This window comes from Benincasa hispida, chromosome 11 (assembly GCF_009727055.1).
Source record: "Benincasa hispida cultivar B227 chromosome 11, ASM972705v1, whole genome shotgun sequence".
NCBI lineage: Eukaryota > Viridiplantae > Streptophyta > Magnoliopsida > Cucurbitales > Cucurbitaceae > Benincasa > Benincasa hispida.
In genome coordinates, this window is record NC_052359.1 from 27,318,396 (window position 1) to 27,343,578 (window position 25,183).

Here is a 25,183-nt window from a genome sequence, read left to right on the forward strand (position 1 = left end):
TTCCCTTTTTGATTTTGAAATTTGATTTTCAAAATCAAAACTTTCTCCAATTTTAATCCTTTAATTAAAATTAAAATTTTATTAGTTTTACAAAAATTAATTCAATAATTAATTTTCTAATAGAATTAATAATTAATTAAACAATTTAATTAATCTTATCAATAATATCAAATATTAAGTTAATTTGTCATCAATTCCATTACTATGAATCTCCATTCATGAAATTAATATTTAAATCATATTTATATATTCATCGATTCTCCAATTACGTTTAATTCCAAAATTAAACATGTAATTATATCACATATAATTACTAATTCCCTTTATTCGAATTTGAACGTTTCAAATCAACTTATCATGCTATTCTAAGGTTAATCCATTTGTGAGCTAGTAGAGAGATCTAATGGACCTACAGATCATGGTTTCCAATGATTCGAGATTAATTGGCTAAACTCTTTACACCGAATTAACCGTCATTCGTTAATTATCGAGTCACTCCATAGTTGCACTCCCCTCACTATAGATATATTGTGTCCACTCAATATAACTATAATTAGTAAGTTAACCTTTCACAGATTGTTCGTAATAACGGTTGGGTCAAAAGGTTATTTTACCCCTGAGATTACATGTTCTTTAAGTTCCACTAATCCTCTGATGAACAATTGGTTTGTGATCCGATCATCAAATCGAGTCCTTCTCGAGCCAATGAGAGGGTGAGGCCCCTTGTTCAAGATCCGGAGTCAGCACTTAAGGGAACAACCTCTCTACTATCCCTAAAAGTGGGTAGGAGTGAATTTCGTCTTGCACCCATGTTCTCAGCTATCTACCCGGAATTACCCCTGAAATGGGAGGCTTATTAAGCTGGCGCTATTGAGCCAACCCTCACCTGTGCCAATCTAAGAATAATTCCGAATAAATAGGAGTTCATAGTTAGCTCAGGATTAAGGTTAAGTTACATAGGTCATCGCTATGAAATAGTCAGTCTTAAACAGTAAACACCATTATAAAGTAAGACTTATTTCTTGGTCTGATTTCATGCAAACTCATTGCACAGGACACCCCCACTCCTCATGTCACGACATGAATGAATCAGGATCACTTCTTTTGTATGACAGTGTTACCATAATAAGACACCTAACCTTATTCATATTATAGATCATTTTGACTATTTACTCGAACCTGATCTACTCTTATGTCTCCATATAAAGTTCAAGTACTCATGTAATAGTCATGAATCTTTTGGTTTATTGGATTTTATTTCTAAAACAAAATAAGTAATTCATATATTCAAGAAAAACTTTATCAATTTACAAAATGAGTTTATTGTTTACAAACCACGAGTTTTAAGACATAAAACCCAACAGCTCTAGGAAAGCATTGCAGCACTGTGCAACCTGTTCGTCAATGTGCATAGGAAGCACTGCAACACTTTTTACCGAACCTGCACCGACCCTTTTCCAATTAAAAATTTTTCATCTATTTTATCAAGTTCTCTTCACAATAACTCTGCCACAAATGACATGGACTTATAGACTCAATTTACAACAAAAGAAAACCCATAAACGTTGGGTTTTACATTGATCTCATCAATAAAATTGAAAATCTAAATGTCAAAAGCCTAAACAGCCAATCCGCAAACCACAATTAAAATTACATACATCTCATACATTAATTTTAAAAGTAACCCACCATTCTTGATTTTTAATTTGAATCAAGAATCAAAGATTGCCTCTGATACCAACTGAAGGGAATTTGAATCTCGCCAGAAGCGTGCGATCACGTTCTTTGATTTCTTGAAAGAATTAAAAGACAAATAATCAAGAGAATGTTAAACAACATACATTTTTCAATCCATAATTGCAGCAAAATCTCCACCTCGAACTAGTAGTCTTCTCATCGTAAATTTTCTTTTCCATGAGATCTTCCTTGTTATGATTTGGCAAGGATCTAGTTTGTTGGAACCGCTTCTTGAAAGAATAGAAAATGGGGAGAAGATTTTTCTTATAACTTTTCAAGAAAATTTAGAGAAATATTAGAGGGAGAGTTTTAGAGTAATCGTAGAGATTATTCTTATAGACAGTGCTCTATGAAGGCTCCCAAGGGCCCTATTTATAGAACTCTATGCTTACTCTTAATCCTATTAGATAAGGCTTTGCGGAGATTTTAATTTAAATATTTAATAATATCTAAATATATATCTACCCAAATAATATCTCATATCAAATAGTTTTAAAATATTTAAATCGAAATATTTATCTCCTGCAGAATCTTTAATTTGAATCTCATCCAAATTAAATAATTAATTATTTGAATCCAATTCAAATTAATGAATTCTTCCTCCAATTATTTAATTCAAATCTTATTTAAATTAAATAACGTAATTATATGGATCTCATCCAATAATTAATTATTTGAATCATATTCAAATAAATTAATTCTCTCATTATCTATTTAATTCGAATCACATTCAAATTAAATTATTTATTTATTTATATGGATCTCATCCAAATAAATAATTAATTATTTGAATAAAATTCAAATAAATTAATTTCTATATTAGAAAATTATAATTTTGAATCTCATTCAAATAAATTTTGTAATGAATTATTTAATAAATTGTATCCGATACAATTAATATTTTTCCTAATAAATTTCAACATTTCAAATTTCTCTTTCAACATAGTTGATCTTTGTTGATCCGTGTTGAGCTAGCAAGAAAAAATTATGGACCTAAAGATTATAAGCTTCAATGATCCAAGATTAATTAGTTAAACTCTTTAATTAAATTAGCCATCATTCATCAACTATAAGGCAAACCATTATAGAACATAGTTGAACTCTTATGCATTGTTGGATAAGTTGTGTCCATGGATATAATCAACATAAAAAAGTCGATCCTTGACGATTAAGAGTAACTGACAACGGATAGAAATGCACGTTATCATAGTGCTAAGTTCTTATACAATGTTGGATTGCGTTGATGAAATATGTTAAATTGTGTCCATTTAGCATAAATTCTATAATATTGCGGTCGCATGTGTTCAGCGCATAGAACTATTGATTTTTGTATTTTTGTGCAGAATATGCTAATGCAATGCAAAAATTGCGATCATAGGAATTCATTGGTCGAGCGCAACTGTACCACAATGCTTTGCGTTGATCGTGCTCGCAAACATTCGCCTGAGAAGAATCGCCGCAACTTGGTCAGCGCAACATGGTGGGCACATCTGGGTGAAAGGCCAATTAAGAGCAATGGGACAGAAAGCTGATGACAGTCGAATCCAAATTAAGTTGACAGCCGATATCGGTCACAAAGTACATTCAGCTTTATCGGTAACAATATTTCGGCGCGTTAATCAGGAATTAAAGTTGTCCCATCTATACAACCGGGAGAGAGAAGTCGCCTTTCACCATAGATGCTCTATAAATACCAAGTGCATGCTTCAGAAAAGGGGTTCACCGTTTTTACAACCAGTTGACGAGTTAACCAATTGCTTTTGTTCATAATTTCCTTTCCATTTTAAGGCGGAGCAAGAGAAAAGTGATGGCATCAGAGATCGCTCAGGACAACTCGAGAGAGAATCTTGGGGCGTAAGAGCAGAGAGCGGGCCGACTCTCGCGAGAACGAGATTACTGTTAGAGCACGATTAGAAACAGTGTAAACACCTAGCAGCAAGAAATTGCTACCAGGCTCTTTATTATACTTGCATTGTTATTTTGTACTTCATCTTCATGCCTATTCAATGGAAGTTCTATTTCTACATCTGCTCAGTCTGTTAATACGCATGAGTAACAAAACTAGTCGAATGGGTTGAGAAGAACTAAGCTAACATGACCTAGGAAGTTCATTGCTTGCGATTGTCTTGTTTTATGCTGTGCAAAATACCCTTTAGAGTTACTCGAGAGAGAGTCTAAAGAAAGAACCTAATGTCTCGAGAGAACTAGGTTAGAATCTGGACTCAAAAGAACAAGATTAGGCTTGCATAAACAAGAGATAGGGACTTAGAGATAAGCTCTGTTTGTCAACTTGCATCGCATGCATCCTAAAGATGGGAATGATATTATGTGGTCACATATTTGTGTGGAAGTCATGTTGTCATCGCATAAATAGAAATAGAGGTTTATGTGTAAACACTGTAAACTTATCGCATATATATCACATGTGTTCTAGCATTAGAAGCCGTGGTATTCGCACCGAGAGGTGGTTTACTGTTGTATGCATGTTGCATGATCACAAGTATGAACACATTCTAGGGAGTGTTAGCCGAAACCTTTCTCAACCCGTTCACCGCTTATTCATCGCATTTCCCATTTACCAACTCTTTTCAAACTCCGCCACATTTGTTATTTATTTTTAATCAACGAAATCAACAAACCAAACACTTTATTTATTTTTCCAGTTACCGCAAAGTTTTCATCAAAATAACCAACGCAATCTATTTTCACAAGTCCCTGTGTTCGACCTTAGACTTACCAGGAAACTTAGAGGAATTTATACTTGAATTTCGCTGGGGAAACATGAGTGCACAACACAATTCCAACAATGCATATCATCTATATTTCCACTTCATAAATACAAGCATCAAGTTTTTGGCGCTGTTCCTGGAGACTTCGGCAAAATAGTTTTTTAACGGTAATTTTTTGTGATTTCTTTGCAGAACTCTCAATCGCTGGCGAATTACGACCCCGAGATTGAGAGGACATTTAGAAGAAGATTGAGAGACCGTCAACAGCAATCACAATTCGATAAAGAAGAGATGGTGGAGCAGCCTGGAGATGGAGCACCAAAAGTTAACAATGTCATGGCGAATCCGATTCTGTTGGCAAACGATTGTAATAGGCCCAACAGAGATTATGCATCGTCAAACCTCTATGATTTCTCTCCCGGAATCATGTGGCCTGTCCTCGATGGAAGCAGATTCGAAATGAAACCGATGATGCTGCAAATGATCCAGACTGTAGGTCAATTCGGAAGAAGGCGTGGCGAGGACCTGCACGCTCACCTCCGAAGTTTTATTGAAATCTACAATACTTTTGTGTTCCTGAACATCTCTGCTGAAGAAGTTCGACTAACATTATTCCCATTTTCTCTCTGTGATCAGGCTAGAAAATGGGTATACTCTCTCGAACCGGGAGAGATCACTTCTTGGGAGCAGGTAGTGGAGAAATTTATGAAGAAGTATTTTCCACCTAGCGAGAATGCAAGATGAAGGAAACTTATTACAAAGTTTGAACAAGACATGGACGAATCGCTCAGCGATGCTTGGGCAGGTTTAAAAGGTTGGTCCGAGATTGTCCACATAATGCGTTACCAGACTGCCTTCAAATGGAGATTTTCTATCATGGTTGAATCCCGCTTCGCAGACCGCTACCAATGCGGCAGCCGCTGGTGGTCTGCTTGACAAAACATACAATGAGGTGAAGAATATCCTAGATCGCATCTCTAAGAACCATGGAAGACTGGAGAGAGAGTGAACCAGAGATTAAGACTTAAAGACTCTGATGCAAACAATGGTGCTATTGTTTCATTACAAAAACCAAATGACCGAAATGATGAATTTGAACCTAGGAACGGCGATCAGCAGCCCAACACACAAGGTGGGCAAATCAAAGCAATCAGTCAAACACCGTAAGGTGTGCGACTTGCGGTGATGGGCATGCGATGGAAGATTGCCCGTAAAATCCACAATCTGTATACTTTGTGAAAAATAATCCCTTTTCAAACACCTAGAACCCCGAGTGGAAAACCACCCAAATTTTGTTTGGAAGAATCAACAACAAAATTTTCAACCTGTGGCACAAAAAGAAGGGCCACCAGGATTCTTTCAACGCAACAGCGATCAACTGAGCAATCAAGCAAGTAGCTAACAAAAACCCTCACAATCCTCTTCTTTTGAGAAGCCTATTGAAGCAATATATAGAGAAAAACAAGACGGTGCTTCAAAGTCAGGCCACGTCTATCCGCAATCTTGAATTACAGATGGGCCAGATTACAAATGAGCTGAAAAGTAGACCACAAAGGGCGCTGCCAAGTTCAAACCGAACTTCCATGCAACTCGAGGGGATCAGGTAAGGAGCAATGTCAGGTTATGACATTGTGTAGTGGGAAGACTGTGGAGGTAGAATAGAAGGAGCTTAGTAGAACATCTTCCATTGCAGCTGAACCTGAGATTGCAGTAACGCAAGAAGAAGAAAGAGAAAATGCAGCAGAAGAACCTGAGGTTGCGTCGACCTCGAAAAAACTGAAATGGGAACCATGAAAGTTCAGTTACCACCTTTTCCTCAAAGACTAAGGAAGAAGAAAAACGAAGAGGTACAGTCCAACGCTTCTTATCTATGTTAAAGCAATTACATGTTAACATTCCTTTCAATGAAGTGATTGAGAAAATGCCTATCTATGCCAAGTTTCTAAAGGATATGGTAACTAAAAAGAGGGGCACTGGAAAATTTTCCACGGTGGCATTAACGCAAAGTTCCAAATCCATAATCCCACCGAAGATGAGCGATCCTGGGGGCTTTACTATTCCTTGCTCCATATGAGAACTCTATATTGGGCAAGCCTTATGTGACTTGGGGGCCAGCATAAATTTGATGCCACTGTCAATTTTTAGACAATTGAATGTGGGGCAACTTGTGCCCACATCAGTGACTCTCCAATTGGCTGACAGATTTTTGGTTCATCCAGAAGGTAAGGTGAAGGATGTGCTAATCACGATTGATAAATTTATTTTGCCAGCTGACTTCATCATTTTAGACTACGAGGCCGAAAAAGATGTGTCTATCATTTTAGGGCGATCTTTTCTATCAACGGCTTATGCTCAAATTGATGTGCACAAGGTAGAAATCACTTTGAGTATAAATAGACAGAAGCTTAAATTTAATATAATTTGTGCCATGAAATTCTCGGATGAAGAAGACCTGCAAGACTCTGATGATGACCTGAATTTGATTGAAAAAGAAAAGTCTACTGAAGAGTGTGAAGAAGAGGATGCCAACGCATCCGTTGTTGCCTGCAATGTGATCGTAGCAAAAACAAACAAAGAAGAAGAGATGATCGCAACGCAAGAAGTAGAGCCAAAAGAAGAACGAAAAACAATGCAACCTTCCCTGGTGGAACCACCAACACTTGAATTGAAAACCCTATCAACCCATTTGAAGGATGCATTTCTAGGGCAGAATGAGAAGCTGCCAGTGATCATTTCCTCTACGCTCAACAAAGAACGGGAGAATGCGTTGATGAGCATACTCAAGAAACATGTGCGAGCAATTGGCTGGATGCTCGCTGACATCAGAGGAATTAGCCCCGCGTACTGCATGCACCACATTCGTCTTGAAGACGACCAAAAAGCAACAATTAAACATCAACGTAGACTCAACCCTGCAATGAAGGAGGTCGTCAAGAACGAGATTATCAAATGACTAGATGCGGGCATTATCTATCCTATAGCAGATAGCACGTGGGTCAGCCCCGTGCAATGTGTGCCGAAGAAGGGTGGAATGACAGTAGTCCCAAATGAGAACAACGAATTAATACCGCAAAGGACATCACTATATGGCGCATAGAACTACCGCAAGTTGAATGCGGCTACAAAGAAAAATCATTTCCTTCTGCCATTCATCGATCAAATGCTAGACAGACTAACAGGGAATGATTTTTACTGCTTCCTGGATGGGTATGGTGGATACAATCAAATCATGATAGCTCCTGAAGATCAAGACAAGACCACATTCACCTGTCCAAATGGAACATTTGCTTTTCGCCGCATGCTATTTGGCCTCTGCAATGCGCGAAGCACGTTCCAAAGGTGCATGATGACGATCTTTTCAGATTATCTCGAAGATTCTGTAGAAATATTTATGGATGACTTCTTCGTTTATGGGAACATCTATGAAGTCTGCTTAGCCAACCTAGAGAGGATTCTGAAGAGATGTGAGGAGATGAATTTGGTGCTCAACTGGAAAAAATGTCATTTCATGGTGAAATAGGGTATAGTGTTGGGACATAAAGTCTCTCGGGATGGGTTGAAGGTGGACAAAGCAAAGATTGACCCAATTGAAAAGCTTCCACCTCCAACCAGCGTAAGGCTGTGCGAAGCTTCTTGGGGCACGCTGGATTTTACAGATGATTCGTCAAAGAAGTTTCTAAGATAGCACGACCACTTAGTGCATTATTAGAGGCGGACAGAAAATTTGAGTTTGACAACAATTGCCTCTACGCATTCAGAGTTTTAAAAAATGCGCTGCTTATCGCACCCGTCTTGATTGTACCGGATTGGACATTGCCATTTGAAATCATGTGCGATGCAAGCGGGTATGTGATGAGGGTAGCCTTAGCGCAAAAGAGAAAAACAATTTTGCACACCATCGCATATGCGAGTAAAACTTTAAACCCGACTCAAACAAATTATACCACCACAGAGAAGGAACTCCTGGCTGTGATTTTTGTATTGGAAAAATTTCGGGCATATCTATTGGGAACCAAGGTACTCATCCATACTGATCACTCGGCGATCAAATACTTAATGACAAAGAAGGACGCAAAGCCGAGGTTGATCAGATGGGTTCTTTTCCTTCAAAAACTTGATATCGAAATAATTGACCGGAAAAGGACAGAGAATCAGGTTGCGGATCATTTGTCTAGACTGGAAAATCCTAAAGTTGACTGCAATGAGACTAAGGTGAGTGTTGTGTTCCTGGATGAGCAACTATTCCACATAGAAGAATTGCCCTGGTATGCAGACATTGTCAATTATTTGGTTTATGAAAAATTCCCTGAAGATTACACTTATCATCAATAGAAGAAGCTCAAGAATGAATGCAGACATTATAATTGGGATGAGCCGAATCTGTATAGGGGAGGTGCAGACTAGATTATTTGGTTATGCATACCAAATGCTGCTAAACAACACATATTGTCACAATGCCACGACTCACTATATGGTCGCACTTTGGAGGGCAGCGCACCGCAGCCAAAGTTTTGCAAAGTGGATTCTTTTGGCCTATATTATTCAAGGATGCAGCTGACTACGCAAAGAAATGTGATCGGTGCCAACGAACAGACAAAATTTCATGGAAGAACGCAATGCCTATAAACACTGTCTTGAAGCTGGAATTATTCGATGTGTGGGAGATTGATTTCATGGGACCATTCCCCCCTTCGTATGGTAAACATTATATTTTATTGGCCGGCGATTATGTCTCCAAGTCGGTAGAGGCAATAGCATGCGCCGCAAATGATGCGGCGGTAGTCTCCCAGTTCCTGAAGAAATATATTTTCACTCGTTTGGCACTCCTCGTGCCATCATAAGTGATGAAGGATCCCGCTTTATCAATCACAATATCAAGAAGTTGCTACACAAGTACAATATCCTCCACAAAGTGGCCACCGCATACCATCCGCAAATGAATGATCAGGCTGAAGTGTCCAATCGAGAAATTAAGTTGATACTTGAGAAAGTAGTAAAGCCTTCACGAAAGGACTGGGCAACAAAGCTTGACGATGCGTTGTGGGCATACCGAACCGCATTTAAAACATCCATAGGTATGTCCCCCTATGTGCTGGTATTTGGTAAGGCGTGTCATTTGCCTTTGGAGCTAGAGTGTAAAGGACTATGAGCGGTAAAGAAGTTGAATTGTGATTTGAAGAAGGCAAGGGAAGCACAAAAAATGCAACTGGTCGAGCTAGAAGAATGGAGGAACAATGTATATGAAAATGCGAAGATTTATAAAGAGCGCACCAAGCGCTGGCATGATCAATGCATATGTTGTAAGAACCTCCAAGTCGAGCAAAAAGTCTTGCTTTTCAATTCACATCTGCGACTCTTCCCATGAAAGCTAAAGTCATGTTGGTCCGAACGTTCGTAATTCGACAAGTATTTCTGCATGGCGCAGTGGAATTATCAAATGACGACGGAACCAACATATTCAAAGTCAATGGGCAGCGAGTAAAGGCATAACATGGAGAAGGCTGGCATAGCCAAGTCGACTCCGTGGAACTAAAGAACTTTGAATGAAGAAGGAAGTAGGTGGTCCCTGCGTTATCAAATGATCGCAACTTATCAGGGACGCAAGTTTGGAAAACCTCAAATTCTTCAACTCTTTTCTCCACTACTCGGAATATTTTACTAATCTTTCAATTTTGAAATCTATCCTATTTTACTAGATCCACTATCTTTTGTTACAAAAAAAAAATGCGGTAACAAGTTTTATTTTGTTTAAAATAATTTACCCTCTCTTTGTTTTTCTTGCAACGATCGAGGCGCTGGACTTACGGAGATGTTACGCGAAGAAGCACTTATCTTATTCCATCACCGCAATCCAAAGAAGAGAGATACACCGCATAGATGATGCGTCAATACAATGCGGCGAACAGTGCAAAATTTGGGGGGTGTACCTCCCTTATCTTTATTTCAATTTTTGCTATCACATTGCATTTTAGTCTTTAAAGTTTTATCATCGCATCCTCTTTAAATCAAAACCGGCCAATCATTTGACATAGATAAAAATTTAGTGAGTTACCCGCATTCCCGTTTCTTTGGCAAATATGATTCAATGATGAAAAATATGCTCTTCTATTTCCTTTCATATATATAGAGTCAACTTAATCTTAAGATAGTCAACCTCCCTGAAATATTTCCTAGGAAGTTAGGGGTTTGGCTAGCTTTCTGTCAACTCATCTTTACAAACGCATTTCTATGACCAATGCGTATGACTTATTTTAATCTTTGGCGCAATGAGGACATTGCCGCATTTTAAATTTGGGGGTGGGGTATTTATTTCCGACTTGCTATTCCTTTACAAATATATATATTATATATATATATATAAATATTATATATATTATATATAATTATTCTCCAGAATACAATTCCACTGTCAACGGCAATGGGAAACCATGTTGATGAAGATTAAGTTGTGAAAGCAACTTACCCATAGTTGGATGTTCCGCATGACATACGTGGGAGCAAGCCAAAACGAAAGTAAGTCACCAGGAATCAACGCATATTACAAATGACCGGTAACTCCACTGCAAAGTTGTAATGAGTTTAGTTTGAGAAAGAGTGCATTGCTCATAGTTGGATGTCCGCATGAAGCACCCATGGGGACAAGCAAAACGAAGGTAAGGCACTCGATCGGCGCAAGGTCAGAAAAAAATAGCAATGAAAATTTTCTGTGCAAAGGATAAATCAGTTTAGACACTCCCGTGGAAAATTTTCTTTTTGGAAATAAAATCATGCGGCGTAGTCACGGAAAGTTTAGGTAAAGTTGCTCTTTGTAAAAGTTTAGAACTGTGCAGTCCCTAGGTCTTAGAAAATATTTTTTAAGAAAGACTTGAATAAGACCGTAAGGAAATTCTTGGTCGATAGTAGGATTTGAGTGAGCGTATCTTGAGAAAGTCCTAGGAAAAGAATTCACGGCCTTGTGGTTGCTTGTTGTGCCGTGGACCGTTGTTGTGCCTGTTAGTTTTTTGTTTTCTTGTCTTTATCAAGAAATCTTTAGCTTATGCTTGAGGACAAGCATTGTTTTAAATTTGGGGGTGTGATAACGGGCAGAAATGGCATGTTATAATAGTGCTCAGTTCTTAAACAATGTTGGATTGCGTGATAAAATATGTTAAATTGCGTTCATTAATCATAAATTCTATAAATATCGCGGTCGCATGCGTTCAGTGCATTAGAACCTATTGAATTTTTTTTTTTTTGTGCAGAATATGCATTAACGCAATGCAAAGATTGTGATCATAGGAATTCAATTGGTCGAGCGCAACTTCAGCCATAAGGCTTTGCGTGGATCGTGCTCGCAAACATTCGCGCCGAGAAGGATCGCCGCAACTTGGTCAGCGCAACATGGTGGGTGCATCTGGGTGAAAGCCAATTAAGAGCGATGGGACAGAAAGTTGATGACAGTCGAATCCAAATTAAGTTGACAGCCGGTAACGGTTACCAAAATACATTCAACTTTATCGGTAACAATCATTCGGCACGTCAATCAGGAATTAAAGTTGTCCTATCTGTACAACTGGGAGAGAAAAGCCGCCTTTCACCATGGATGCTCTATAAATACCAAGTGCATTCTTCAGAAAAGGGGTTAACCGTTTTACAACCAGTTGACGAGTTAATCAGTTGCTTCTGTTCATAATTTCCATTCCATTTTAAGGCGGAACAAGAGAAGAGTGGTGGCGCCGGAGATCGCTCAGGGCAACTCGAGAGAGAACTTGGGGCATAAGAGTAGAGAGCGGGCCGACTCTCGCGAGAGCAAGATTATCTTTAAGGCATGAGTAGAAACAATGTAAAATGCTTGGTGGGAAGAAAATTGCTACCATGCTCTTTATTATACTTGCATTGTTATTTTGTACTTCATCTTCATACCTATTCAATGGAAGTTCTATTTCTACATCTGCTCAGTCTTTAATACGCATGAGTAGCTAAAACTAGTCGAATGGGTTGAGAAGAACTAAGCTAACATGACCTAGGAAGTTCATTGCTTGCGATTGTCTTGTTTTATGCTGTGCAAAATACTCTTTAGAGTTACTTGAGAGATAGTCTAAAGAAAGAACTTAATGTCTCGAGAGAGTTAGGTTAGAATCTGGACTCGAAAGAGCAAGATTAGGCTTGCATAAACAAGAGATAAGGACTTAGAAATAAGCTCTGTTTGTTAACTTGCATCACATGCATCCTAGAGATTGGAATGATAATATGTGGTCGCATATTTGTGTGGACGTCATGTTGTCATCACATAAATAGAAATAGAGGTTTATGTGTAAACCCTGTAGACTTATCGCATATATATCGCATGCGTTCTAGCCTTAGAAGTTGTGGTATTCGCACCGAGAGGTGGTTTACTGTTGTATGCATGTTACATGATCGCAAGCATGAACGCATTCTAGGGAGTGTTAGCCGAAATATTTCTCAACTCGTTCACCATATATTCATCGCATTTTCCATTTACCAACTCTTTTCAAACTCCGCCGCATTTGTTATTTATTTTTAATCAACGCAATCAACAAACCAAACATTTTATTTATTTTCCCAGTTACTGCAAAGTTTTCATTAAAATAACCAACGCAATCTATTTTCACAAGTCCCTGTGTTCGACCCTGGACTTACCAGGAAACTCAGAGGAATTTACACTTGAATTCCGCTGGGAAACTTGAGTGCACAACACAATTCCAACAATGCATATCATCCATAATTCCACTTCATAAATATGAGCATCAAGTAACCCATTAAACAAGACCTTTGGGAGCTCTCATAGAATATACTCTCTACAAAAATAATCTCTACGATTACTCTGAAACTCTTGTTGGCTTTTTGACTCTTAATCTCAAATTAATTAATTTTAATTAATTAATTAATCAATGTTTTGATGATAACAAACTCATATTTTAATTACTGAAAATCTTAGTGTTTTAATATATCCATAGCGTAGAGCTTGGAACAACAATTCCAACATCTCTTGAATCACTCAAATCGGAGCTAAAACGAAGATGATATGACCGAAACAAGTCCATAGAGAAAAGGTGGATGACGTGGCATAACCAGACCATTTGCATGCAGACATGTGGCAGCATATTGGTTGAATGGTGGATCATTAAGAGATTAACATATGATAGATTTTTAATTTTTGGATTGATTTAAAATAAAAAAAATTGAAATTTAAAAGAAATTTAAAAGAAAAATAAATTTAATATTATTTTATGTTTGTGTCTACGGCTAGTTTTTTACACATGGTATATTTTTTTTTTTTTGGATTGACTTTAAAGAGAATAAATTTAAAAAGAAAATGAATTAAAAGGAAAATAAATTTAATATTATTTTATGTTTATGTCTAACGGCTAGTTTTTGACACATGGTGTGTTTTTATTTTTTGGATTAATTTAAAAAAAAAAATGAGTTTCAAAAGAAAAGGAATTTAATATTATATTTTGTTTGTATCTAACGACTAGTTTAGTTTAAAATCTCTACCATTGATTTTTCTTTTCTAAAATCGTGGTCCAAATTAATTGTGGTTTCTAAAAATTTTTCCATCTCTATATAAACCATCTTCCTTTCCAAATTTTAAATAAACAAATTTTACATTTCATAATCCTTCAAAACTCAAAAGTTCCATTGTTGCTCTCTTTAAGTTCCCAATTTTTTTCTTTTCATCTTATTCTTGAGAGAGTGTTTTTGTATTGTGAGGATAAACTTGTTGAGTGCTTGAACTTGTAAATCCACTCTAGTAAGAGTTGTATTGTGTTCTTCAAAAAGTTCAACATTTGTAACGGTTTGATCCTAAACCGTGGAAAGGATCGGGTCTGCTCTTGAACCCGTAAAAGGAGCAGTGGTGTAACAGTTGGGCTCTAATCCGTGGAAAGAGTCGGAAAGATTTTATTCAAATTTCCAAGAGCCGCTTGGGGAGTGGAGTAGGTCGAGTTTGACCGAATCACTATAAAAATTACGGTGTCTTCTTCTCTAACTCTTTCCTTTTTATTTTTGCAATTAATTTAAGAAATTTATTGTATGTTTTAGTTTATTCTTATTTATTTGCTAAAATTTGATAGAATTAAATTATCACATTTTTTGTCATCTTATTTGTTGCATAATTTGAATTTTTCTTATTATTTATAAAAAAAAAAGTGTATTAATTAGTTTATTTGGGTTAATTTAGAAAAAAAAAGTTTAATTATACCCTATTCACCCCTCTAGGATTGCCATATCGATCCAACAACTCTTTCTTTATAAATTCTCTCAATTTTCTTAGAAAAGTTCTAAGAAAATTCTTTTTCCTTGTTCCCACTATTCTTTCAAGAAGCGGTTCCAACAAGTCGGATCCTTGCCAGAGTCATAGCAAGGAAGACCTTGTGGAATTTGAAAAATATAAGAATGGGACTACCAATTTCAAGATGAGTTTTGTTGTAGTCACGTGTCAACAACGGTATGGTCCTTAACCTTTTTCTTGTTTACTTGTTTTTAATTGTTTTAAGAAATGAAAGAAAGCGATCTCACACTTCCACTAGGATTCAATTCCCTTCAGGTAAGACTTGAGAGTTTTATGTTTTGTACTTACATGACTCGTAGTGAACTTTGAGGGCTTCTGGGCATTTATGAAGTTCCCTTCGGTGCTACTAATTTTGTATGTTATCTTAGTCTGCCTTTATTTCAAGTCGACTCTTGTATGTTGATTACTTACCTTTTTTGGAAAGAGTAACTACTCGTGTAAGAAGTTGGCCAACTAGGATTTTTTCCACTCCTTGATTACAACTTAGTTGTCGTATTCTTCAAAATTTCAAATCTATCTTGCTAGTTCTTTTGTGCTTTTGGTGTAGATTGTTCACAAATTAGATTACTTACTTCGTTCCTATCGTTAGAAGAGCAGTTGGATGGTGTGGGAGGGGTTAAGGTTACACTGTTGAATCACGAAAAAGAGGACTTGGAGACTGACATATTTCTTCTTGAAATGTTGTTGTCCTCATGAAATTATTATGACTTATCCTAATCTGTTCAGGCTTGTTACGAGTCGCTTGAGTGGAGACCTATATTTTACATAGTCGAAGTTTATGGATGTGGTTTGCCCCTTTAGTTCTTCGACTTGGTGTTGGAGAGTTATTTTTCATGTTCGAGACAAGTTGCAATACTTCGTTCGTTTTTCTATTGGGATATATGGTTTGGCCTTTGGTTGAAGGGGATCCTTTTCTTTGACAATGTAGATATGATAGTTATTTTAGATGCTAATTCCCTTCACGTGAAAGTTTCTTATTTTCTTCGCCCAGATACCAACCTGAAGATAGTTCATTTAGGTATATATAGTTTGACCAAGAGGTGAGTTGGAATCTTCACCACACATATTGAACTCTCTATATATAAAAAGTTAAAACTCACAATGTTATTAATTTTGTAAATGAAGACGAATTTCATATATATCACTAAAGATACTCATTTTCCTTTCTTATGTCGTAAAGATTCAAAGCTACCTAATAATACTTTGAATTTTTTGCTGTAGAAACTAATTGATGGGATTGTTTTTAATATTAACATTTAAAAGTAATTGTTAGGACCATCATAGGTATGTGTGCTGATAGTAATCCTGCTGTGATTTAAAATTCTTTTGTTCCGTGTTGGAAATTATTCACCTAATCAGGATCCTAGTGTTATATTATAATTTATGAGTTCCATACAGTGTCATCCATGACAACTTTTTCCTATCTCACTTGTACTAACATCTGGATCCCCATAAATGTTGTCTTGCTTCATATGAATCACATATCCATATGACTTTTTAGATACATAGATAGTTTCCTACTTAGAACTTTACTTCTTTAGATCTTCCCAAAAAGGTTAGGACTGTTGCAGTTATGTTTTCAGATGACAATTCTGCTTCTTCGATCTGGTCTAATGGCGATCCATGGTCAATGTATCATTTGGGAAGAACCATACTTCTCAGCTAATAATGCGACAAACAAAAAATATCTTATGAGTTACATTAAGAAAGTTAAGCCTCCATTTAGTAACCACTTTGTTTTTTGTTTTTGTTTTTGAAAATTAAGCCTATAGATACTGCTTCCTTCTCCAAATTTCTTACTTTGTTATCTACGTTTTAGTAATGGTTTAAAACAAACCAAATTTTGAAAACTAAAAAAAATAGCTTTTCAAAAGGTGTTTTTGTTTTTAGAATTTGGCTAAGAATTCAACCATTGTACTTAAGAAAGCTACAAATCAATGTAAGAAATGGGGGAAGAAATAAGCTTAATTTCCAAAAACCAAAAACTAAAACCGATGGGCCTAAATTGATAAAATAGAATGAAACTATTTTTGATAATTACCTTGAGACGATGCTCATCTAAAATTTCAGTTAAGCTAAGGAAATATGATATATGAGAATCAAAGCCTCCAATGGAGCCTTCATCGACAGTAATCAGAACTTCATGCTCTTTTGCCAGTTGCCTTATAAGTTGAGTGTCTAGAGGTTTGCAAAATCTAGCATCTGCCACTGCTGGGGCAATGCCTCTTGTTTTCAGCAATTCTGAAGCTCTAACACATTGCAAAACTATTGAACCATACACCAATAGAGCAACTCTAGTGCCTTCTACCAGTATTATCCCCTTGTCAATCTATTCAACAAAAAAAAAAAAATGTGTCAAATTTTACTTTAAGACAGTATTTTGTAACCTCCTTAATGCTTAAAGAGTTGCTTTATTTCATGATAACCTCAATTGGAGTTAAGTTAGGAGGAAGATCAACTCCAATCCCATTGCCCCTTGAAAACCGAAAGCAACTCAGTTTATCATCTATTGTCGCTGTCGTTGTAATCATGTGGATAGTTCAGCTTCATTAGATGGAACCATGACAATCATGTTCAGCAAACAAGCCATGTATGTTATATCAAATGCTCCACAATGTGTCGGGCCATCGGTACCGACCAAACCAGCTCGATCCCTTGCAAAGCGAACAAGTAGTTTTTGAAGGTCTGCATCATGCACCACCTTAATGACCATTCTATATAGTTAGTAATTAGTATAATACAAGCATGAAAAGTAATCTTTTACTGCAACTTTTACTAAAATACCTGTTTGACCCTAACTTTCTAAGTGCTGAAAAAAAAAAAAACAGGCTCCAAAATCTTTCTATGCATACATACCTTATCAAACCCCCTTTGAAGGATGGATGAGTAAATAGTACAAAATGCCTTGATACCCTCTGTGACTAAACCAACTGCAAATGTAATAGCATGTCTCTCGACAATACCGACATCGAAGCAATGTTCTGGGAACCTCTTCTAACAATAGTAAAGACTAGCTCCACCACCCATGGCATCATGGATGGCTACAATTTTGTTGTCCAGTTCGGCTTCTCTTATAAGAGATTCAACAAACTATTGATTGTATGAAAGTGTGGCAGATTTTGTCTTGAATTAATTATCTGTTTTGGGGTCAAGCTAGACTACTCTTGCATCATTGTAATATGTGTAAAGAAATAAATATTTCAAAAAATCCATGGAACTAGACAAGATGATCAACTGCTTCTGTTGGAGGATAGCCCTTCTCTTTTTCTGTAACGATGTGGATCAATAGTGGTCTAGGCACTGGCATTGATTTCACCTTATCAAAAATGGTGACCAAATCCTATACATTGTGACCATCCACTAGATCAATATAGTACAATCCTAACTTCTTAAAAAATGTTGATCCTTAACTACTTATCAAACCTCTTGCATATTCATCGACTTTCACTACAACTTCATGGGCTTGTCCCCCAATTTGTTTTGCAATGACCTTCAAATAATGGTGTGAAAGTCATTAACTTTGATAAACTAAGGTTCTATTTTAAATGAATTTCTAAATGCATAATAATGTTTTTTTAAACATTTGAAAAGTCATTCCAATAGATCCTAACTTGTGGTAAACCATATGTAATCCTCTAATATTTTACCTTTGCAGTTTCACGAAGTTTTCAAAATTGTGTGCTTGCTTGAAGTTTGGTTAAGACACTGCTGAGAGCTCCAACAAAAATGACCATTCGCATATGGTAATAAATTAAGTCAAAATTTAAAAATTTTAGAAAAATAACCATTCACATATGGATCCTTAAGCCTCAATTGATACTGTTTTTTTTTTTTTTTTTTTTTTTTTTTGAAATTTTTTGATTTTTCCCCTCATTTTTTCAAATATTATTACATCTTATTTTAAGAAATACTTAAATTCCCAGTGAAATTCTATAAAGAATAAATAAATAAATAATTTTTTTTATAAAAACTATTTTTATTTTTCAAAACTTGGTTTAATATTTCAAAATATTGATAAAAAGTTGATAAAAATATATTTATATAAACTTAATTTTAAAAAATCAAATATAATATGGAAGATGTGTGAAAATTTTTAAAAAAACGCTATGAAGGGGATATTCCATTACCACTAAGTTTTGGCCTTTATGATGAGAACAAAAGAAAACTTACTATATTTCAAGTGTTCCTTCTTACATTACAGAAGGGTCGATCTGCGTTAAGCATATGATGAAAACATTAGTAAGGAAAAAAGGGTCAAATATTAACGATTATGAACCTTTATTGATAAAAGCCTTAGTGCTAAAATCTAGACGCTTGAATGAGCATCAATTGCTCTATGTTTCAACAACTCTTATTTTCTCCTAGTTGAAAAATTATATGTTTAGTAGTAACTCATAGATTTTACTTTCATTCAGTCTATTTGATATCAGATGAGCAAGTCAATTCTTTTCTTTGTCATGAACAACTAGTTGTTCCTAAAAGAGATTAAATCCAAACTAACATTGAGTATGTGTTAACAGTAGAAATGGCAAGTACTTTATGAAGAAGATGAAATGTATGAATGTGAAACATTACCTAGATTGCATCTCTCCTTTTGGATAGAAAAAGGGAAAAAGATTTTGAATCAGATCATTTTTAATATGTTCTCTACTAAAAACAAACTTATGCATAATTTTTGTGAAAATGGCACATGAGTGTATTAATTGCTTCTCCATCGATTTGAAAAATGGTTAAAAAGAAAATTTGCTCATGTTCTTGTTTCATGGTTTTGCTTTTTGACACAAAAATCCCTTATCAGTATAATAACATAAACACAACCCATAGACACACTTGTTAGAAAAAAAAGATAACACAAGGAGAACCAACTAGTGCGTGCGACGGCCTTCGGAGGTAGTGTGTGGCAGCATTGAAGTTGAAGCACACGGTATTAGGGCATTGGAGCTCAAAGCTCAACAATGCGTGTCACGGCTGTTTGTGTAGAAAATGGAGGGGAAAGGGAAAGTGAGGGAAATGAATAGTCGGGTTGGTGGAATAGAGGAAAAATAGAAAAAAAAAGTAAAAATGGAAAAAAGGAAGAAGAGGGAAAAGGAAAAGTGGGGAAAAAAAGGAAACTTTGGATTTTTCTAAGGACTTTTTCCCATGAATATTTTCATCGAGATAAGTCCGAATTTTTGTTGGCATATTATTTTAAAAAAATGTGCACGTTGCCCTATTTTGGCCGGCAAATTGAATTTTTATCGGGATAAATACATCGATGCCAACGAAAATGTATGCATCGGGAAAAAAATATCAGAATAGATAAAAATGTTGTAGTGTTGGTTCGGTAGTTGGCAGGTCGGTAGATTCACCATCGCTCGTAAACCCGCGCCTACGCAAATAATATTTATAAATCATCAAACTAACTAAGAAGACTAATTGGCCTCCCGAGCAATGGTGCAAATTTGGCAGGTCGGTGGATTTACCGTCGTTCGTAAACCCGCGCTTACACAAATAATATTTATAAATCACCAAACTAACTACTTATACTAACTGATAGTACAAGTGACAAGTCTAGGGTCGAACCTGAGGGAAGCGTGAAAGATTAGTTTATCAAGCTTGTTTCCAGTTAAAATGATAAACTAGGGAGATTGGTATAGTTGGATAATTGAAATTGCGTGAAAATAAAAATGTAAGAAAAGTAAAGATAGAAGTGCAATTAACCGAGATGTCTTAGTTTAGAGGAATGGATTTGCCCAATGTAGTAAGATCATCGACCCAATTTATGACTTAAATTTCTTATTTATGCTTAGCCCAATTGATTTGAATCCGAACCAATAGTCCTAATTATCTAATTAATCAAAATTCACAGAAAACAAACCCACTCCATACAGATTAACGAATCACATTCAGTTCTAGGGATTACGCTAAGATGGGTGTTAATTTCCAACATCTAATTAAATAATCAATACGGTTTTTCTATAGGTTGCTAGGAACAGTCATTTTTGCCTAACTAACCTGTTGCTTCCAATGGGATTATCTTATAAATACGTGTCAGATATTACAAGGTAATTTGAAAGCATTAGATTACATGACACAATTATTGGGAGTCAATCAACAATCAAAATTATGCAATTCATACATATAGATTCATATCAAAACCTATAAATAAGTTCGAATAAATCATTAAATTGAAATCTCACAAATTACATTGAGTTCATCTGAATCCCTAAATTAAGAAACCAAAATCTTACCTTCCCATGGGGATGAGAAGTTACAGTTTGGCATTACTCGATTAACCACTAAAGAAACATCCCAAAATAAAAGTGGATGAGGGAGAAGAACGGAAAAATCAGGTGGAGGCCGAAGGTGGGCGTCCTCTTTCTTACCTAAAACGGAAGAACATATATAAGGCAGGGTCACAGCATTGCAACGCTGCCTAGCATGAGTGTTCGTCATTATGTTTGCAGCATTGTAATCCTGCCTTGTTTTGTCCAATACGGGCAGCTATTGCATTATAGGGTTGTGCAATGCTCATTTGGGCGTTGCAATGCTCCGTTTATGGGTGCTTTTTGTCCATTCATGTTCCCTTGAAGCTTGGTTGCTCAGATTAGATCCTAATTACTTCAAATTAACCCTAAAGAGCTTGTAACAATCGATTCTACCTCCAAGATGCTCGATACTTACAAAATAATCAAATAAACACATTAAACATAGTAACGACTTAGAATTAGGTAAAGGAAAATAACACATTTTTTGTGTTATCAGTAGTTAAATGCCTATTTAGCAAAACAGAAAATCCTCTTCACTATTAATAAAATTTCATTGAATCTATCTTTTTCTAAACAAAATTGAACCAAATAGACAACACGCATAATGTGAAAATTCATCAAATTTATCTAAACAAAAGAAAAAATAAAAACCCCAAAAAGATAGACAACATACAAAATGAAGATCCCGTAAACTTATCCAAACAAAAAAGATAAAAATAAAAATAAAAAACACAAAACTAATACATAGAACTGAACGAAAAATTAAAATTGAAACAAAACATATTTTGTAATTCTCAACTATAATGAAAATTTCATAAAGTTCTAAATTTATAACAAAATTAATAACCAATAAGCCCAAAATGAAGCAAAATTATTTTTAAATGATAAAACTACCGAAAATATTTACAAATATTACAAATATCACCATCTATCACATATAGCTGGTGAAATTTTGCTATATCATGTAAATATTTTAGTTCATTTTGTTATATTTGAAAACAACCCTAAAATTAAGTAATTATAAAAATTAAATTGTGATGAATACCAAAATTGATGGTTAAGTACACTAAGAGAAATTTGAAAGGAAAGTTGAATGAAGAAAAGAGAAAGGGATTTAGGATTGATGGTTAAGAACACTACTGTTCCAAGGCACACAAAATGTCTTGGGGGCCCTTCTCTTTCGTGGTTTCGACTGACTCGTGAGTAAAGTCCTTCTCCAACTGGAGGGCTGAGATCATCCTTATCCCATTCGGCTATTTGATCTCAGCGTGCACAACGGTGGGTGTAGACCCTATGATCACCAAACAATTGGTGAAGGGTATCGGTATTACCTTGTGCTCAAGCAAGAATTCTATTCCCAACACCATGTTAAAGTCATCCATCTTGATGATCATGAAATCGGCAGGGCCACTTTAGTCCCCCAACTTTACAACTGTTCTCTTTATCATTCTTGTAATCGACAAGGCCATGGAGTTCACTGCTTTCATTTTACCTGCATCTCCTTCTCAACGGAGATTCAGACATTTGACTTCTGTTTCGGACATAAAATTATGGGTGGCCCCCAAATCGACCATGGTACTTTTGGCCGATCTATGGTTGACTCAAGCATCAACATATATCAGTCCGCCTCTTTAGGATCCTTTTGCTTATTCTATATGATTTTGGAGGGCAACTAAAAATCTCAAGGCCCCAACCAGTGGGGTTCTATCTTCCTTTTCTTGTACATTCCCGTCCTCTACCTGAACAACTTTTCCTTTCCAGTCCGAAGCTAATGATGCTTGAAGAGCATTAAAGGCTGCTCGTTTTGGATATTCGCTCGCCTTGTACTGTCCCTTACATATATAACAGGATAAGGGCCGGTAAAAATTCTTTTGATTTTGCCCCCGCCACATATTTCCCGTCGTCTGCCGAGGTGGTTTACTATCCCCACTAATGTTTTTATCTCCCCTATTGGATTTTATGTCCTAAAACTCGTAGTTTGTAAATTAATAAACATATTCTGTTTTGTTTTTCCGATAAAATTGTTATTAAAATTGTAATCTTGAATCCAATAAACTAAGGTCCTGAGGTTATTTAATGTAGTTTGAACTTTATTTAGTGACATAAATGTGGATCAAGTTCAAATATGTGCCAAAATGGTCTATAGTATATGAATAAGGTTGGGCGCCTAATTCTGGGGACACTATGGATGCGGCCCATTTTGTAGTTAGTACAAACAATGTGATCCTAAATCGTTCATGTGGAGACATGAAAGTGGGGGCATCCTATGTAAAGAGTTTACATAAGACTAAACCATGAAATAGTCACTTTTTACGTTCTAAATGTCGTTTTATGTATAAAACTGACTATTTCGTTAATTGATGACCTAGGTAACTTAATCTTAATCCTGAGCTAACTATGAACTCTTGTTCACTTGGAATTATCTTTAGATCTGCATAGGTGAGGGCAGCTCGTTATCACTGGCCCAATAAGCCTCCCATTTCAGGGGTAAGATCAGGTGGATAGATGGGATTATAGGGTGCAAGATAGAATTCACTCCTACCTGTAATAGGAATAGTAGATAGGTTGTTCTCTTTAGTACTGAATCCAAGTCTTGAACAAGGGGCCCCACCCTCTCCTTGGCCCGAGAGGGGTTCGGTTTATAGGTTGGACCTTAAACCAATTGTTCATTAGAGGATCAATAGAACTTAAGGAGTAAGATGTAGTCTTGGGGGTAAAACGATTTTTATGACCCAGCCGAGATTACAAACAACCTATGAAGGATTAGCTTACTAATCATGGATATATCAAATGGACACAAATACATCTATAATGAGGGGAGTGCAACTACGGGACTATAGCGGAATGACCTGTTAGTTAATGAATGTTGATTAGCTCCGTCTAAAGAGTTTAGCTAGCTAATCTCGGATCGTTGAAGCCCATGATCTATAGGTCCATTAGGTTCTCCTACTAGCTCATATGGAATAAACTTAGAACAGTATGATAGAATAATTCGAATTGTTCAAATTAGGTAAAAAGAGAGAAACCGACAAGTATATGTGATATAGTGGTCGGTTTTTCAGTTTAAGGCAAGACGATCTCCCGTGGCTGACGATTAATGTGGTACGGCTAGGGGTGGACGCAAGTGTGAGGTACTGCATTGGCATTCTAAGCAGCGTTCCCCGGTAGCTGAGGAAGCCCCTTCTACGTTCTCAATGCCCGCATCGACCCTATCGTCACGTAAGGTGAGTTGACCGTCCATTCCCCTGGGGGTAGGGTACTATGAAAGAAAGTTGATCATGGATTATCAATAAGCTTGGAATTCATTCTTCCCGGGTCGATGCCCGAGCAGTTAATGGGGACGGACTGTAAATTCGTTGGCAATATGTCTACGCTGGTTTAAATCCAGCTCGGCCCAATAATTCGCGTATCCACCATAAAATGATATAACCTATTTGTCCTTCTACAGAAATGCTTGACTTGATATGAAAGAATAGAAAAAAGAGCATGAAGAAATTAACGATACTTCTTTATCTTTTGAGTTGTTCTGCTGGATCGGTCGTTCAAGACCTTTGGTCTCTACCCGGACCCGATGAAACAAATGGGATCACTTCTTATGGACTCGTTGAGAATGATTCTGATCTATTTTGTGGCCTATTAGAAGTAGAAGGCGCTCTGTTGGGATCCTCACAGATAGAAAAAGATTACTACTGGTAGTCGAGAGTGGAGTTACGGAAACAGCCGTCTAAGATGGAAAACGGTAGAATGTTTGCTAGTCTTTTCAGACTAGGAGTAGGTACTGAAAGTCTAATCGTATTCGGTGAACGTTGTTCTTTTTGAAAACTTGCTACTAGTTAGTTGCTTGCAGCTTATAACGTGCGCTCTTTCGTTCATTCACTCCCGTTACCGAATACAGCTGAGACTAATGGGTCGAAGCAAGGGCGGTTAGGCATGGCCAGAGAGGTGGCGAAGTTTTGTATGAGGATGTGGTGATTCGATTTTCTTTTCCTCGACTCTTCTGAAGTTAAAAGAAGACCTAAGATCTAAATTTGGGCAGGGACTTTGCTAAGCTGTTCGGCCACATTCTATTCCGATTGCCTTGAGAAAAGTAGAAGTATTTGCCTTCCCTTTTCCTTTCTCTCTTCTTCGTATCTTGTAAGTATCCGCCCAAGTGTCATAGTTCAAATGTTGCCTAT

General features: G+C 36.5%; 1 pseudogene; it reads right to left on the reverse strand.

The window, feature by feature from the left end:
• Positions 1-4,704: 4,704 nt before the first annotated feature.
• Positions 4,705-18,494, reverse strand: LOC120090642 (annotated as a pseudogene).
• Positions 18,495-25,183: the final 6,689 nt, after the last annotated feature.